The following is a 15572-nucleotide window of genomic DNA, read 5'->3' as shown; positions in this document are numbered from 1 at the left end:
AGACTAGAAAAAGGAGCACAGGAAAAACATGCTGGTTGACTTGAAAACATATAAGACGAACTGGCACAGAGAGACAGGAAACACAGGGATAAATACACTGGGGAAAATAAGAGACACCTGGAGGGGGTGGAGACAAACCCCCCCCCCCCCCCACACCCAGGTTCTGTTATCTCAGGTCGTAAATTCCTGGCCCTGCAGAAAGAGACACATAGAGAGAACAAAGGATTTCACATGGCGAACTCCTAAATCCCCAAAATGAGGATTTGATACAAAATGTCCACTTGTGAGTAGGTGGGAATGGTCTGTGGACACTTAAGGGACGGGTATGACGAGTGTGTTTCATTTGGTGACCTCAGAGAGGACAGAAAACACACATAACTATATCTCTGAATATATACATTTCTAAATGATGGGGTTTGTATCTAATTATTGTATAAAATGAATGGGTTAAGATTAAACTATTTGTGAAATGATGTAAACCGCTAAGGTTGCAATGGTTGTTGAATTGCTAACCATACTACGTGGAGCATTGGCTACACGGGTGGAAATGGTTCAACTCTGAGACTATCAATCCCGACAGAGCAAATCTTAGATATTAATTACTAGTCTGCAGCTAGAAATGATGTCAACCTGGGATGCGAAGACCGACATCCGTCAAAACATCTATTCTATGAGAACATTTCTGAATGGTACTCTGAAGTATCCATTCTAATCACGAAAGACTGATCTTCAGGGATGCAGAAAGAGAGACAATGATGAACTGACTCCAACAGAATGATTGACGATTCCAACAGAGATTACGTCGACACACTGTGCGTAAATATATATTGATTGCAATTATTCCCGAATGAGTGAGCGTTCATGTGCAAAGATTTAGCATTTCAATTATCCCCTGTGCGGCCTCGACATCCAGGGAAAAATCATATCGCCATTAGCATAACAACATTTAATAATAAAAATAAATAAAAAAATATCTAATTATATCGTTTTATAGATACACCTCTCCTGAATCGAACCACGTTGTCCGATTTCAAAAAGGCTTTACAGCAAAAGCAAAACATTAGATTATGTTAGAGGAGTATATTCGTAAAAGTAGCCACATAGCCATTTTCCGACCAACCAAATGCATCACAAATAACCAAAAAACAGCTAAATGCAGCACTAACCTTTGACAATCTTCATCAGATGACACACCTAGGACATCATGTTACACAATACATGCATTATTTTGTTCGATAAAGTTCATATTTATATATAAAAACAACATTTTACATCGGTGCGTAACGTTGACTAACTATTTTCCCTCAAATGCATCAGGTGAAACAGTGCTACAATTTACTAAATTACTATTCGAAAACATTTTTAAAATGTAATATTGTGAATATCTCTTGAAAGCACCTGTAATACCATTATTTAAAAATAACTTTACTGGGTAATCACACTTTGCGATAAAAGGGGATGCGATACTCAGAAAATTACCTAGTAAATATAGGACTGCGCCATCTTGGAACAATCGCATATCACATCTAGTCTTGTATACTATTGTCAATAATCCCTTACCTTTGGTTGTCTTCATCAGAAAGCACTTCCAGGAATCCCAGGTCCACAACAAATATATTTTCGTTCGAAAAAATGATTCCTTTATGTTCCAAGAGCTTGTTCTTGTTAGCGCGTCTGAAGGCTGCTCCAAAACTTCCGTCGGCCACGGGACAGCTATTTTGAGAAAAAGCATTTTTTTTCCATTTAGGTTCGTTCAAACATGTCAAACGTTGTATAACATAAATCTTCAGGGCCTGTTTCAACAAGAGAGCCAACAAGATTCGAGGGGGACGATTGCATTGTGTTTCAAAACGTTTCGAAAGGGGAGGGTAGACAGGGCCGCCGGCGTCATAATGGTGATGGCCCTCATGTGACCAATTTCAACAGCGTCTCATTCATTCAGTTTTAACAGTAGGAGACTCAAACCACTTTGTGAAGACTGGGAACATCTAGTGGAAGCAATAGGAAGTGCTCAATGAACCATAGCTCACGGTGTGATTAATAGGCAAAGATGTGAAGTTGAGTCCACAATTCAGAATTCCACATCCTGTTACGATCGGTCTCGGGGTTTTGACTGCCATATGAGTTCTGTTATACTCACAGACACCATTCAAACAGTTTTAGAAACTTTAGGGTGTTTTCCATCCACAAGTATTAATTATATGCATATCCTAGCTTCTGAGTTTGAGTAGGAGGCTGTTTAAAATGGGCACAAATTTTTTTCAAAAATCGCTTTAGCGCCCCCTATCCTAGGGGAACGCCAAGATATAATTATCAATTATGCAGTGTCTACTTTTGTTCTTTCCCGCCTTTTCAGTCCACACCCACTTCCCTTCGTCCACCAAGCCGTTATATCGACTTAGCCCACTAGGGAACCTCCCCTATCATTTCCTTGTAACCATATCTACTGTGTTTGTTTATGCAGTTCTGTTAGTTAGTAAATAAATGATTAAGACAATTGATGTATGGATGATTCATAGTAAAGGCTGGGTTTGTGCAGATAACCAACAATTTATGACATTTGGAATGAGACTGTGAGGTAAAGAATAAATCATTAATTAGAAGAATAATTGATCAGATATTAAAATATCTGAAGAGTTATATTAGGAAAATTATAACTTTGTAATCTGAAGATTTGCCTTGGTGCCCCGACTTCCTAGTTAATTACATTTACATGATTAGTTTAATCACGTAATAATAATTACAGAGAATTGATTTGACAGTCTTCACTTTAATGATGCCAAAGACACAACATTATTATAGTTCAATAGACAGTGCTACTATGTTACTAGATAAATTATAACACGGTGAACTGGCACAAACTTTAAATACCTATTTAGACAAAACCGAAAGCAACAGTTCGAAAAATGTTAAAAAAAAAATAGGTCAAAGTTTTTTACGTTGCTATTGCCTCTTCTTCAACATTGCTTTGATTCCACACCTCTGCCTAGCATCTCAAGAACCTGCTCCGCCTCGGCTGGTGTTTCAAAAATGTAGGAATGACCGCCGTGGCGCACTGGAAAAATGATTCCATACCGGATAGCCTTAGCCCGTAGTCGCTGCTTGACACTGTCTAAGTGTTTCTGCTGCTTGTGGACTTCCATGAAGAGATCTTGGAAGAACATAACTTGCCGATTCTTGTAGAGTACTCTCCCTTTCTCCCTGACTGCATTCACCATGTGCATCTTATCTTTATAGATTAAGAACTTCATTATCAGAGCCCTCAGGGGCACGTTGGGGTTGGATCATTGGCCAGAAATCCGATGAGCTCTCTCAATGATCAAAGGAGAGCAGAGTGGCTCAATCTCCAGAGCCTCGGGAAGCCAACGCTCTAGGACTGAGCAAGCATCGCTCCCCTCAGCGCCTTCGGGGAGATGTACTAGTCTCAAGTTCGATCTCCTGCTGCGGTCCTCCAAATCAATTAGTTTAGAGGTAAGCGATTCAACCTTTTCCTTAAGAGCTGTGGTCGTTGCCTGCAGTACTATGTTGTCTTCGGTTCCAGAGATGCGTACCTCAGCCTGAGAGATTTGCCAAGCACATTCTTTGACTTCCTTTTTAACGTTGTCCACTGCAGACAGTACATTTTCAAATTTGATAGAGAATTATGCACTCATATCTTTGATGGCCTTGAGTATATCTTTGGAACTAACGGCACTGCACGTGTTTGTCGCCTCAGTCCCGCTTCCACCACTAGCACATGAAGCTAGCACGGCGCCTTCGTCCTCAGACTCTAAACTTTCACTCGTTAAGTCTGGATATTTGGTGTGACTTTTCTTTGTCGGCATTGTGGGTTTCAGAAGCTAGTAAGCTATTACTGCCTTTCCTGGTACATTAAGCTTAAGGGTGAACTTATTTCAGGATTTATTTCAAATTTGTAGAGGAGCTGAAAAAGATGAGATTGATTAGATCTGAGCCATACCGGAAGCCCCCTGCTCTGCATTCTTAATAGCACTATCAACAAGGCAGGTCCTACAGGCCCTAGTTTTTCCGCACCTGTTCAGTAGTGTGGTCAGGTGCCACAAAGAGGGACTTAGGAAAAATGCAATTGGCTCAGAACAGGGCAGCACGGCTGTTCCTTGGATGTACACAGAGAGCTAACATTAATAATATGCTTGTCAATCTCTCCTGGCTCAAAGTAGAGGAGAGACTGACTTCATCACTACTTGTATTTGTGAGAGGTATTGACATGTTGAATGCACCGAGCTGTCTGTTTTAACAACAAGACATGCCACCAGAGGTCTCTTCTCAGTCCCCAAGTCCAGAACAGATTATGGGAGGCGCACAGTACTATATAGAGCCATGACTACATTGAACTCTATTCCACATCAAGTAACTCATGCAAGGAGTAAAATTTGATTTAAAAAAACAGATAAAAATACACCTTATGGAAGAGTGGGGATTGTGAAGCAACACAAACATAGGCACAGAAACATGCATACAAACACACAATAACATACGCACTAAACACATACGTACACATGGATTTTGTGTTGTAGATATGTGTTAGTAGAGTAGGGGCCTGAGGGCACACACTTAATATGTTGTGAACTCTGTTGTGAATGTATTGTAATGTTTAAAAAAAATGTATAACTGCCTTAATTTTGCTGGACTCCAGGAAGAGTGGGGATCCATAATACATTTATTATGGGGATCCATAATAAGTACTAATACAAATCAAAGGTAAGTTTCAGTGTTCCTCAAGGTTCCGTTCTAGGACCACTATTCTTTTCATTATATATTCTACCTCATAGTGATGTCATTCGGAAACACAATATCAACTTTCACTGCTATGCAGACGACACACAGCTGTACATTTCAATGAAAAATGGTGAAGCCCCTTCCCTACCCTGGAAGCCTGTGTTTAAGACATACGTTTTTTAAATGTTTTACTTTTAAATTTGGACAAAACAGAGATGCTTGTTCTAGGTCTCAAGAAACAAAGATACCTGACAATGAATCTAGATGGTTGTACAGTCGTCTCAATTAAAACTGAGTAGGACCATCTCGTTACTCTGGACCCTGATCTCTCTTTTGATGAACATATCATATATTTAAAGAGCAGCTTTTTTCCAACTTTGTAACATTCCTAAATCTGAAAATGTTTGTCAACAAATTATGCAGAGCAGCTTTTATCACTTCAATATTAGACTATGCAATGCTCTACTCTCCGGCTGCCTGGATAAGGCACTAAATAAACTTCAATGTAAAATAGTGCTAAATACGGCTGCTAGAATCTTGACTAGAACCAAAACATTTGATTGCTCCAGTGCTAGCCTTGCTTCCTCTTAAGGCTAGGGCTGATTTCAAGGTTTTACTGTTAACCTACAAAGCATTACATGGACTTGCTCCTACTTATCTCTCCAATTTGGTTCTGCCGTACATACCTACACATATGCTACAGTCACAAGATGCAGGCATTCTTATTATTCCTAGAATTTCTAACCAAACAGCTATAGGCAGAGCTTTCTTAATTTTTTCTGGAATGGTCTGCCGATCCATCTGAGAGACCCAAACTCACTCTTAGCCTTTAAGTCTTTACTGAAGACTCATTACTTCAGTAGGTCCTATAATTGAGTGTAGTCTGGCCCAGGGTTGCGAAGGTGGATGGCAAGGCATTGGAGTGATGAATCATCCTTGCTCTCTCTGCCTGGCTGACTCCCCTCTCCCCACTGGGATTCTCTGCCTCTGACCCTATTACAGGGGCTGAGTCACTGGCTTGCTCATGCTCTCCCATGCAGTGGGGGAGATCTTCGTGGGCTATACTCTACCTTGTCTCAGGGTAGTAAGTTAGTGGTCTGTTGATATGCCTTTGGTGTTGTGGGGGCTGAGCATTGGCAAAATGGGTGAGGTTTTTTCCTGCCTGGTTGGCCCTGCTCGGGGGTTGATAGCCAGGCCCCCCCCCCCGTCTCAGTCCCCAGTTTTTATGTGCTGGGGGGTAGGGTAAGTCCGAGTAATTCTCCTGTCTTATCTGGTGTCCTGTGTGATCTTATATCCTCTTCACACTTACTACACTTTTGGTAAAAATACCGTCAGCTAGACATATTACTCAAACGTACTTGCTACGTCTCGACCGCTACCTCTGGAGATACTGTGCGACACTTGCCCGACAGTTGCCCCACTTGAAGCAGGGCAGTGTAAATAAAATTGTCTCGTTGAGCAAATACTGCTATAGTCATAGCAGAGCAATGTTTTTGAAACAGCTGACATGTATAGACATTTCCTATTATTTGAGACTTGTATTGAGTTTGTAGCTGAAATTGCAGCAACAGCCTTTTACATTCAGAAATTGTCGCAGTAGCTGCCGGCTGCACTGAGCCACCAAAACGTAAAATGTAGATCAGACAAATAAGATATGTTTTTTTTATACGTAACATTGTGTGGTGATTTCAAAGGTGGCACCACTGGTCACAGAGGTGGGGGGGGGGAATTGTTTTCCTCGGGCCCAGAGTTTTTCTGGATCTGGTAATAACTTATTTTTTAACTTATTCAGTACATAATGTGGCTGCTACCATCTTTTATGACCGAAAAGAGCTTCTGGACATCAGAACAGCGATTACTCACCTCGAACTGGACAAAGAATTTTTTTTTTTTAAGTCTGACGCGAAGGATATACTGTTTTCTCGAGAACAGGCCCAAATCCCCATAATTTGCATGAAGAAAAGATGGAGAAAAAGAGGGAGGAGGTCGGGCTGCCTTCTGAGAATTTGTAGGCGAGTGAGTAAACCTCGACTACCATCTGTTCTATTGGCCAAAGTGCAATCACTGGAAAATAAAATGAATGATCTACGATTCAGACCATCCTACCAACAGGACATTAAAAACGGTAACATATTATGTTTCACGGAGTTATGGCTGAACGATGACACGGATAATATAGAGCTGGCTGGGTTTCCTGTACATCAGCAGGACAGAGCAACTACGTCTGATAAGACGAGGGGCGGGGGTGTGTGTCTATTTGTCAATAACAGCTGGTGCGCAATGTCTAATATTAAAGAAGTCTCGAGGTATTGCTCGCCTGAGGCAGAGTACCTCATGATAAGCTGTCGATCACACTGTCTACCAAGAGAGTTCTCATCTATATTATTCGTAGCAGTCTATTTACCACCACAAACCGATGCTGGCACTAAGACCGCACTCATTGAGCTGTATAAGTCCATAAGCAAACAAGAAAATGCTCATCCAGAAGCGGCGCTCCTAGTGCCCAGGGACTTTAATGCAGGCAAACTTAAATCCGTTTTACCTAATTTCTACCAGCATGTCACATGTGCAACCAGAGGAAAAAAAACTCTAGACCACCTTTATTCCACACACAGAGACGCATACAAAGCTCTCCCTCACCCTCCATTTGATAAATCTGACCATAATTCTATCCTCTTGATTCCTGCTTACAAGTAAAAACTAAAACCGACTGTACGTACAGTACATATCCCAACCAGAAGCCATGGATTACAGGCAAAATCCACATTGAGCTAAAGGCTAGAGCTGATGATTTCAAGGAGCGGGACACTAATCCGGACGCTTATAAGAAATTCCGCTACACCCTCAGATGAAACATCAAACAGGCAAAGCGTCAATACAGGATTAAGATGCTCATTGGATGTGGCAGGGCTGAAAACTATTACGCACTACAAAGGGAAACCCAGCCGCAAGCTGCCCAGTAATGCGAGCCTACCAGACGAGCTAAGTGCCTTTTATGCTCGCTTCGAGGCAAGCAACACTGAAGCATGCATGAGAGCACCAGCTGATCCTGGCGACTGTGTGATTACGCTCTCGGTAGCTGATGTGAACAAGACCTTTAAACAGGTCAACATTCACAAGGCCGCGGGCCAGATGGATTACCAGGATGTATACTCAAAGCATACGTGGACCAACTGGCAAGTGTCTTCATTGACATTTTCAACCTCTCCCTGACCGAGTCTGTAATACCTACATGTTTCAAGCAGACCACCATAGTCCCTGTGCCCAAGGAAGTGAAGGTAGCCTTTGTAGCACTCATGAAGTGCTTTGAAAGGCTGGTCATGGCTCACATCAACACCATCCTCCCAGAAACCCTAGACCCACTCCAATTTGAATACCGCCCCGAACAGATCCACAGACGACGCAATCTCAATCGCACTCCACACTGCCCTTTCCCACCTGGGCAAAAGGAACACCTATGTGTTCCTGAGTGCTGCAGCGGTCTAAGGCACTACATCTCAGTGCAAGAGACATCACTACAGTCCCTAGTTCAAATCCAGGCTGTATCACATGCTGCCGTGATTGGGAGTCCCATATTGCGGCACACAATTTGCCCAGTGTCGTCCGGGTTTGGCCGGGGTAGGACGTCATTGTAAATAAGAATTTGTTCTTAACTGACTTGCCTAGTTAAATAAAGGTGAAATAAAAATTTAAAATAAATTTAAAAATGTGAGAAAAATGCTGAGAAAAATGCTGTTAATTGACTACAGCTCAGCGTTCAACACAAAGCTCATCACTAAGCTAAGGGCCCTGGGACTAAACACCTCCCTCTGCAACTGGATCCTGGACTTCCTGATGGGCCGACCCCAAGTGGTAAGGGTAGGCAACAACACATCTGCCACGCTAATCCTCAACACTGGGACCCCTCAGGGGTGCGTGCTTAGTCCCCTCCTGTACTCCCTGTTCACCCATGCCTGCGTGGCCTAACATGACTCCAACACCATCATTAAGTGTTGACACAACAGTGGTAGGCCTGATCACCGACAACGATGAGACAGCCTATAGGGAGGAGGTCAGAGACCTGGCAGTATGGTGCCAGGACAACAACCTCTCCCTCAACGTGAGCGAGACAAAGGAGCTGATTGTGGACTACAGGAAAAAGCGGGCCAAACAGGCCCCCATTAACATCGACGGGGCTGTAGTGGAGTGCGTCGAGAGTTTCACCAACAAACTATCATGGTCCAAACACACCAAGACAGTCGTAAAGACAACACCTTTCCCCCCTCAGGAGACTGAAAAGATTTGGCATGAGTCCCCAGATCCTCAAAACGTTCTATGGCAGCACCATCGAGAGCATCCTGACCAGTTGCATCACCACCTGGTATGGCAACTGCTCGGCATAAGGCGCTACAGAGGATAGTGTGTACGGCCCAGTACATCACTGGGACCAAGCTTCCTGACATCCAGGACCTATATACTTGTCGGGGTCAGAGGAAGGCCCAAAAAATTGTCAAAGACTCCAGCAACCCTAGTCATAGACTGTTCTCTCTGCTATCGCACCGCAAGCGGTACCCTACAGGGGCGAAAATCTGATATCAACTTTGGAGGGGACAATTACATGAAATTTTCTCAAGAGCTATTCCTGAGGGGGACACCAAAAGTAGTGCTGTAACACATAGCCTACTTTGTAATATGGTAAATGTATATTGAGGAACCAAAGAAATAAGGTGTTTGCCGTACTCCTAACTACCGGTACCCAAAACTACACAACTAATCACAACAGCAATACCATTGCCTTTAACAAATCTTAGTTCAGTCACCAGTTTAAGTTGAGAGTGGGGGTATCCATGGCATTTTCCAATTATGTTCCTATTTTACAAGTAAAAAAAATTGAGAACCTTTCATAATGTTGCCAAACAAAGACTCAACAAACTTACCTGAGACTCCCTGTCTCTGCCAGTCTGTCCCTGCATATCTGTCCCCAACTCTGCTGTCTGTGTGCCATCTGTTGCCTGCTCTGCCTAATGACATCATTGTGAAACATTTCCATTAGAATTTCATTTCTTTCTTATGAACATTTTATCAACTAGTCTTTGAGATATTAGGCTACTAGGGTTTTTACTATGCGTTTTGGTGTATTGAAAAATACTCTGATGTCTGTCTATTATTTTTCTGCCATTTTTCTACCTGGCTGGCTGGCTGGCTGGCTGGCTGGCTGGCTGGCTGGCTGGCTACACACACAGTGTGTAGGTTATTTACAGTAGGAGATGGGCTTCTATCATCTTCAATCATTCTAGTTGGGCTTCGATGTAAAAGGTAGCTAGCAAATGTGAAATGGATTAAAATGACAAGAGTTGACAGCTGTATGAGTTCACCATTTACACAACATATGCTGCAACCTTTTGTAATTTTAATAGTTTGTTTCATATTGGCTGGCTTCCAACAATAGCTGAATTTGCAAAGCTAGCGAGCACCAATTCAGTTTCAGTGGTGTTTGCTATAATCTTTGCTACCCGGGTTAAATAAAGGTGAAATAAAATAAAGAAATAAAAGTTCCCTTGCGACAATTTAGCTTTTGCAACGAGACCATTAAATATATTTAAGACAATGGTAGAAGAGAGTGTAGTTCTGTTCAGTTTGGATTTCAGTTTATCGCAAACCTTATCACAGGGACTTTGAAGCACTAACTTACATCATCTGCAAGCTGATTCCATCTTTGACGACGCCACATAAATGGAATAGGTACTAGCTAGCTTAATAGTTAATATTTGCGCGCTAGCTCTGCATATTCAGCTAGTGTGTGTGCGCGATTGACTGGATTAACCTCACGTCAGTTACGTGCATTGAGTGCCTTTGAGACAGTAGATACGACCTCTCTGTTACCTAGCAAGCTAAGGAACTGGCAGTGGATCAAACCATTGTGAGGCAAAGGGTGGGGGGGTTGCAATCTTTTGAAACTTAAAAACGCGCTATTAAGTGTCTATAATCAGCACAATTGCTTTCATTGCGTATTATTAATATTATTTAAATTAAATAGTTATGTTTCAGTTATATATTGGGGGGGACAAATCATATTTTTCCCAGGATGGGGGGGTCGTGTCCCCCCCGGGATTTCCGCCCCTGGTACCCTAGCGCCAAATCTAGGACCAAAAGGCTCCTTAACAGCTTCTACCTCCAAGCCATAAGACTGCTGAACAATTAATCAAATGGCCACCTGGACTATTTACATTGACCCCCCCCCCCGTTGTTTTTACACTGCTGCTACACGCTGTCTATTATCTATGCATAGTCACTTTATCCATACCTACATGTACAAATTACCTTGACTAACTTGTACCCCCACACATTGACTTGGTACCGGTACCCCATGTATAAAGCCTCATTATTGTTATTTTATTGTGTTACTTTTTTTTTTACTTTAGTTTATTTAGTAAATATTTTCTTAACTCTATTTCTTTAACTGCTTTGTTGGTTAAGGGCTTGTAAGTAAGCATTTCATGGTAAGGGCTACACTACACCTGTTGTATTCAGTGCAGGTGACAAATACGATTTGATTTGATGCTAACCTAACCACCTCTGGACCCTAGTTATAGCGTATGACATAAATAAATCAGGGCTATGATGGGCTATGATGGGAACAGATCATTTTTCTAATCAGGCCATATAGTTTTTAAGAAAAACTCCTGGCCCGTGAGAGGATGAAAACAATAAAAACCTTTTCACAGACAGAGTGAAACAACTGCGATTGGACAAAAACTAACAGGGCTGAGCTCGCTGTATGCAAGGTTGCATCATGTAGGCCAGGGATCATCAAGTACAGCCGCGAGCCAATTTTTTTTCTTGAAAGGATGGTCAGGGGGGCCGGAACATAGTTACTAATAATTTGTAGACTGCACATTGACCATAGGAATCCCAAACAGATATAATGTTTGACTAATACCTAATAATTTCAAACCTTCCTTACATTTGTATACAATCACGTCTCTCTATTATGCGTGGCAATATTTGGGAACAGATTTCTTACATTAAAATCACTTGGAGCTGATTTCCTGGTGTCTTTGCAGTCTTCTATGTCCAACAGAAAACGTGGGGGGCCAAATAAAACCACCCGCGAGCCGCCAGTTGGGGAACTCTGATGTAGGCCTTTGCATCTGTAATTAAAAAGATACCTATAGAGTGTCATCACTGGTGTGGTGATTAATTCCAGTCAACCATTTTTTATTATTGACTGGAAGTGTGAATATAAACCAAATTTGATCACATTTTCTCAGAACACAAATAAATGGGCCTATTTTAGGTTAAATACATAGCTTAGACTATAAAAACATGACGTTGCGATTTTATTTAATAAAAACATGTTGGTGGTGGTTCCATATAAAACAGCTTGAGGCGGTGAATTCACTTATACCCACAATTTCAGTCACAATTTGTTTTTACCACACGTAATGACTTGCATGATATTGATAAAAATTAAGCCTGGTTTGTCGTAATTTTGTAAGGTCGGCCTACTGTACTTTTATATTCCTATTGTCTACACATGAATTGTTGCATTATTCAAAAGTGTAATATGGTTTGGTTGCATTATTCAATAGTGTAATATATTTTAGAAGAACAGTTTCAGTAATTTTTGTTAATAGTTTGTGCTTACTGGCTGGTGGCTACTGTGATATTTACTGTCAATTTGAGCTGCGGATCATGTCGCGTTGCTAGCCACAACGAAAGGTAAGGCAAAGATGTAATGTGATTTGAAAAGTAGAATTCTCTTTCGCCACCCCGCTCCTCAGACTCTCCTTCCTGTCTTGTAGTTGGAATAGGGCCTCAGGCATGCTCCCTCTTCTTCTCCTCCTCTTTCTCTGATGCTTGCAACTCCAGGATAGTGGATTATTTTCCTAGGACCACCCGTGTGTTAAATGTATGCAAGCACGACTGTAAGTTATTTTGGATAAAAGCGTCCACTAAATGGCAAATCCCACTGCTCACACACTGGTTGAATCAATGTTGTTTCCACGTCATTTCAATTCAATTACGTTAAAAACCAACGTTGAATTCATGTCTGTGCCCAATGGGATATTATAATATTATCGTATTACATCAGAACCCAAAATATGATGTTTGTAAACAAAGTACATGTAAATAAGCCTCAAATTATTCAAAATATCATTTGGATATCAGTCCTTGCATCCATAACACTTTCTATGAATTTGAGAGTTGTTACATTTCTCCAGCCACATCCTTCAGCGTTTTACCATAATGGGTGGGGAATATGCTTTGTTATTGTTTCTACTGCTGGTTGCTGCTTTAAGCCCTGAGCACAAATCTATATTCAAAGCTTTCTCTATAACGATATGAACAAACTCCTTTTCCACTCTGAACGCTACATCAATCAACACCACCTACTTATTCACTATCAATGATGTGTAACTGTTTTACTATGCAACACTGTGTGTCTCCCACAGTTTCCCCCCTGTGAGTAGATAGACAGGTGCACCTGGGTTTCCATATTCCCTGCTGTAGCCTCTTAGCACTCAGCTGCCATCCAGCATTGTCAGCTCATTAGGCTACATCAGCGACTGATGTGGGAACCCAATGCCGTTCTGCAACCCTTAAGTATGTTGAGATAATGGACCGAGCAGATAGCATGTGATGTGTAATCTAATGATCAGCTAAGAACACAGCTAGTTTTGTACTGAAGGCGGTCCAAATGGAGGATGACAGTATAAGTTGTAATTACAATGTGCATGAAAGGTGCATGGTACTGGCAATGTAGAAATTGTACTTTAGTGAGATGTTATGACATCTTGTTCTTCTCATGGCCGCTATGAAGGGGTAAAGGCAGGACCATTGCGATGTCCATTTTAGGACCTCCTCATGTACAACAAACTCCTTAAGTAAAGTCAAGTGTTTACCAATCTAGGCAATGTCAGACACCAGTGTAGATTACACATCATGACCAGCTCAATGATGAGAACCACCATCAGTGATACAGAGTGTGTGTAAAGGTGCTGCAGCAGCCTCTCCAATTGCTATTGCAGTCGATGGAATTAGCTGGTGCAACCCCTGCAAGATCCAACTGTGCCTCTGAGGCCAAGCGTACTTTAGCGGCGCCGCTCCCCCTTGACTCTCCTCAGTCTCCTTTGATCCCCGGGAGCTGACTGTCTGCCAAGTGGCAGCGGGTGAAGAGCCAAACAATTTATGGGAGGCAAAGCTGCGAGGGAATTTGTTCTAAGAATACTGAGGCGGCATAAAGTATTGATCTAACGGACAGCTCATTTGCGCCTGCCTGGAGGTCTACCTTGCTCCTCCAAGGCCTCCTCTATATGCAGTGTCTCTTTCTTCCCAGTTTATGTCTTTCAATTCATGGAAACATGGCTTTGGAAGATTGTTTAGAGGTTTATTTACTGGTGGGGCAAGACAGGGATGCCCTTTGTCTCCTTCCCTGTTGTGGTACCGCGGAGTCCCCCTTCCTTCTCCCTCATCCATCCACTACACTGACTACAGTGACTCCAGCCCTGATGCCACAGCAAGGGATCCCCCTGAGCTAGATGCTGCTAGATATATGCAAGACAAATACGTGGCTATCTATCCAAAATGTAATGTGTGCATATATAAAAATACCATGTAAGTAAAATGTATATGTAACAAAAAAGCTGTAAAGACAAAAATGTAAAACGAAGAAATTTTTAGATAGGCCAATAAATAAATTATAAATAAAAAAAACCCATGTGGCAGCAAAAAACTGCTTTAGAAAGAGCTGATGGTGAATCATGAGTCCTTTTCAGACAATTATTCAACAAACATTTGCAGAGAGAAAAACAAAGAAATCACAAAAAGGCTATACAAATAATAATATACAAGGCAATCTCATATTATGTAAAACACAGGCTAATTCTATCCAGCTAACATTGACTATAAATTTGTTTAGTAACACTTGACATTTCCCTTCATACATGACATTTATTCAAATATATGTTGTACTCACAATGTTGCTGCCACTTGTAAAATGTTTTGTAAAAAAACTGTAAAGAAAAAAAGTGGGTTTATAATTACCTTAATGTAATGTAAAGTGTTATCATTGGTTTTGTGGATCTATCATAATACACACATTTCCGGAAATGACTGTGCTGCGGGAGTGCTGTGGACACAGCTTAGATATTATTGCGGCCACTTCCCAATTCCTCCATGCTTTTGTCATGGCGACCAGTGTAGTGGCAATATGCTCTGCTCTTCTGACTCCTCCAGGCGTCACCGCTCTGATCAATATGCATGACTTGGTTTCGCCTCCACAGTTAGGTCCAGACTCTGATGCACCGTTGAATCACTCAAATCCTTATCATTTCACAGACGGAGGGGAAAATCGATAGACAAGAAAAACAAGGGGTCCATAATGAAAACACCTATGACATCGTGATGTGTGAGCATGGGTGTGTGTTGATTGTTTTCGTGTGTGTATGTGAGGTGGTAGGTGGGGCGGCCTGTGCGTGCGTGCGTGCGTGCGTGCGTGTGTGTGTGTGCGTGTGTGTGTGTGTGTGTGTGTGTGTGTGTGTGTGTGTGTGTGTGTGTGTGTGTGTGTGTGTGTGTGTGTGTGTGTGTGTATTTTGAAGAGTGAGGGGGAGGGAGGGCCTTAGGAGGGTTTAGTGTGTCTAGACAGAGAACATGACTGCATTTCATTTTGTGAGTGTGGAGAGATTGTGAAATGAAAGGGAGTAGCCTACAGTTTTTCTTCTTGGAAAGGAAATCAAAAAGCAAATAACACGTGTCAAGCTGAGAAATGGGCCAGTCGTTGGATTTGTATGAAAAGTTGCATTTCATAAAGCTAAGGCATTGGGCTGTGGATTTAACTGTTCTGTAAACACAGA

The sequence above is a fragment of the Salmo salar genome, chromosome 09 (genome assembly GCF_965601325.2).
Source record: "Salmo salar chromosome 09, fSalSal1, whole genome shotgun sequence".
Taxonomy (NCBI): Eukaryota; Metazoa; Chordata; class Actinopteri; order Salmoniformes; family Salmonidae; genus Salmo; species Salmo salar.
This window is presented reverse-complemented; position numbering follows the sequence as displayed.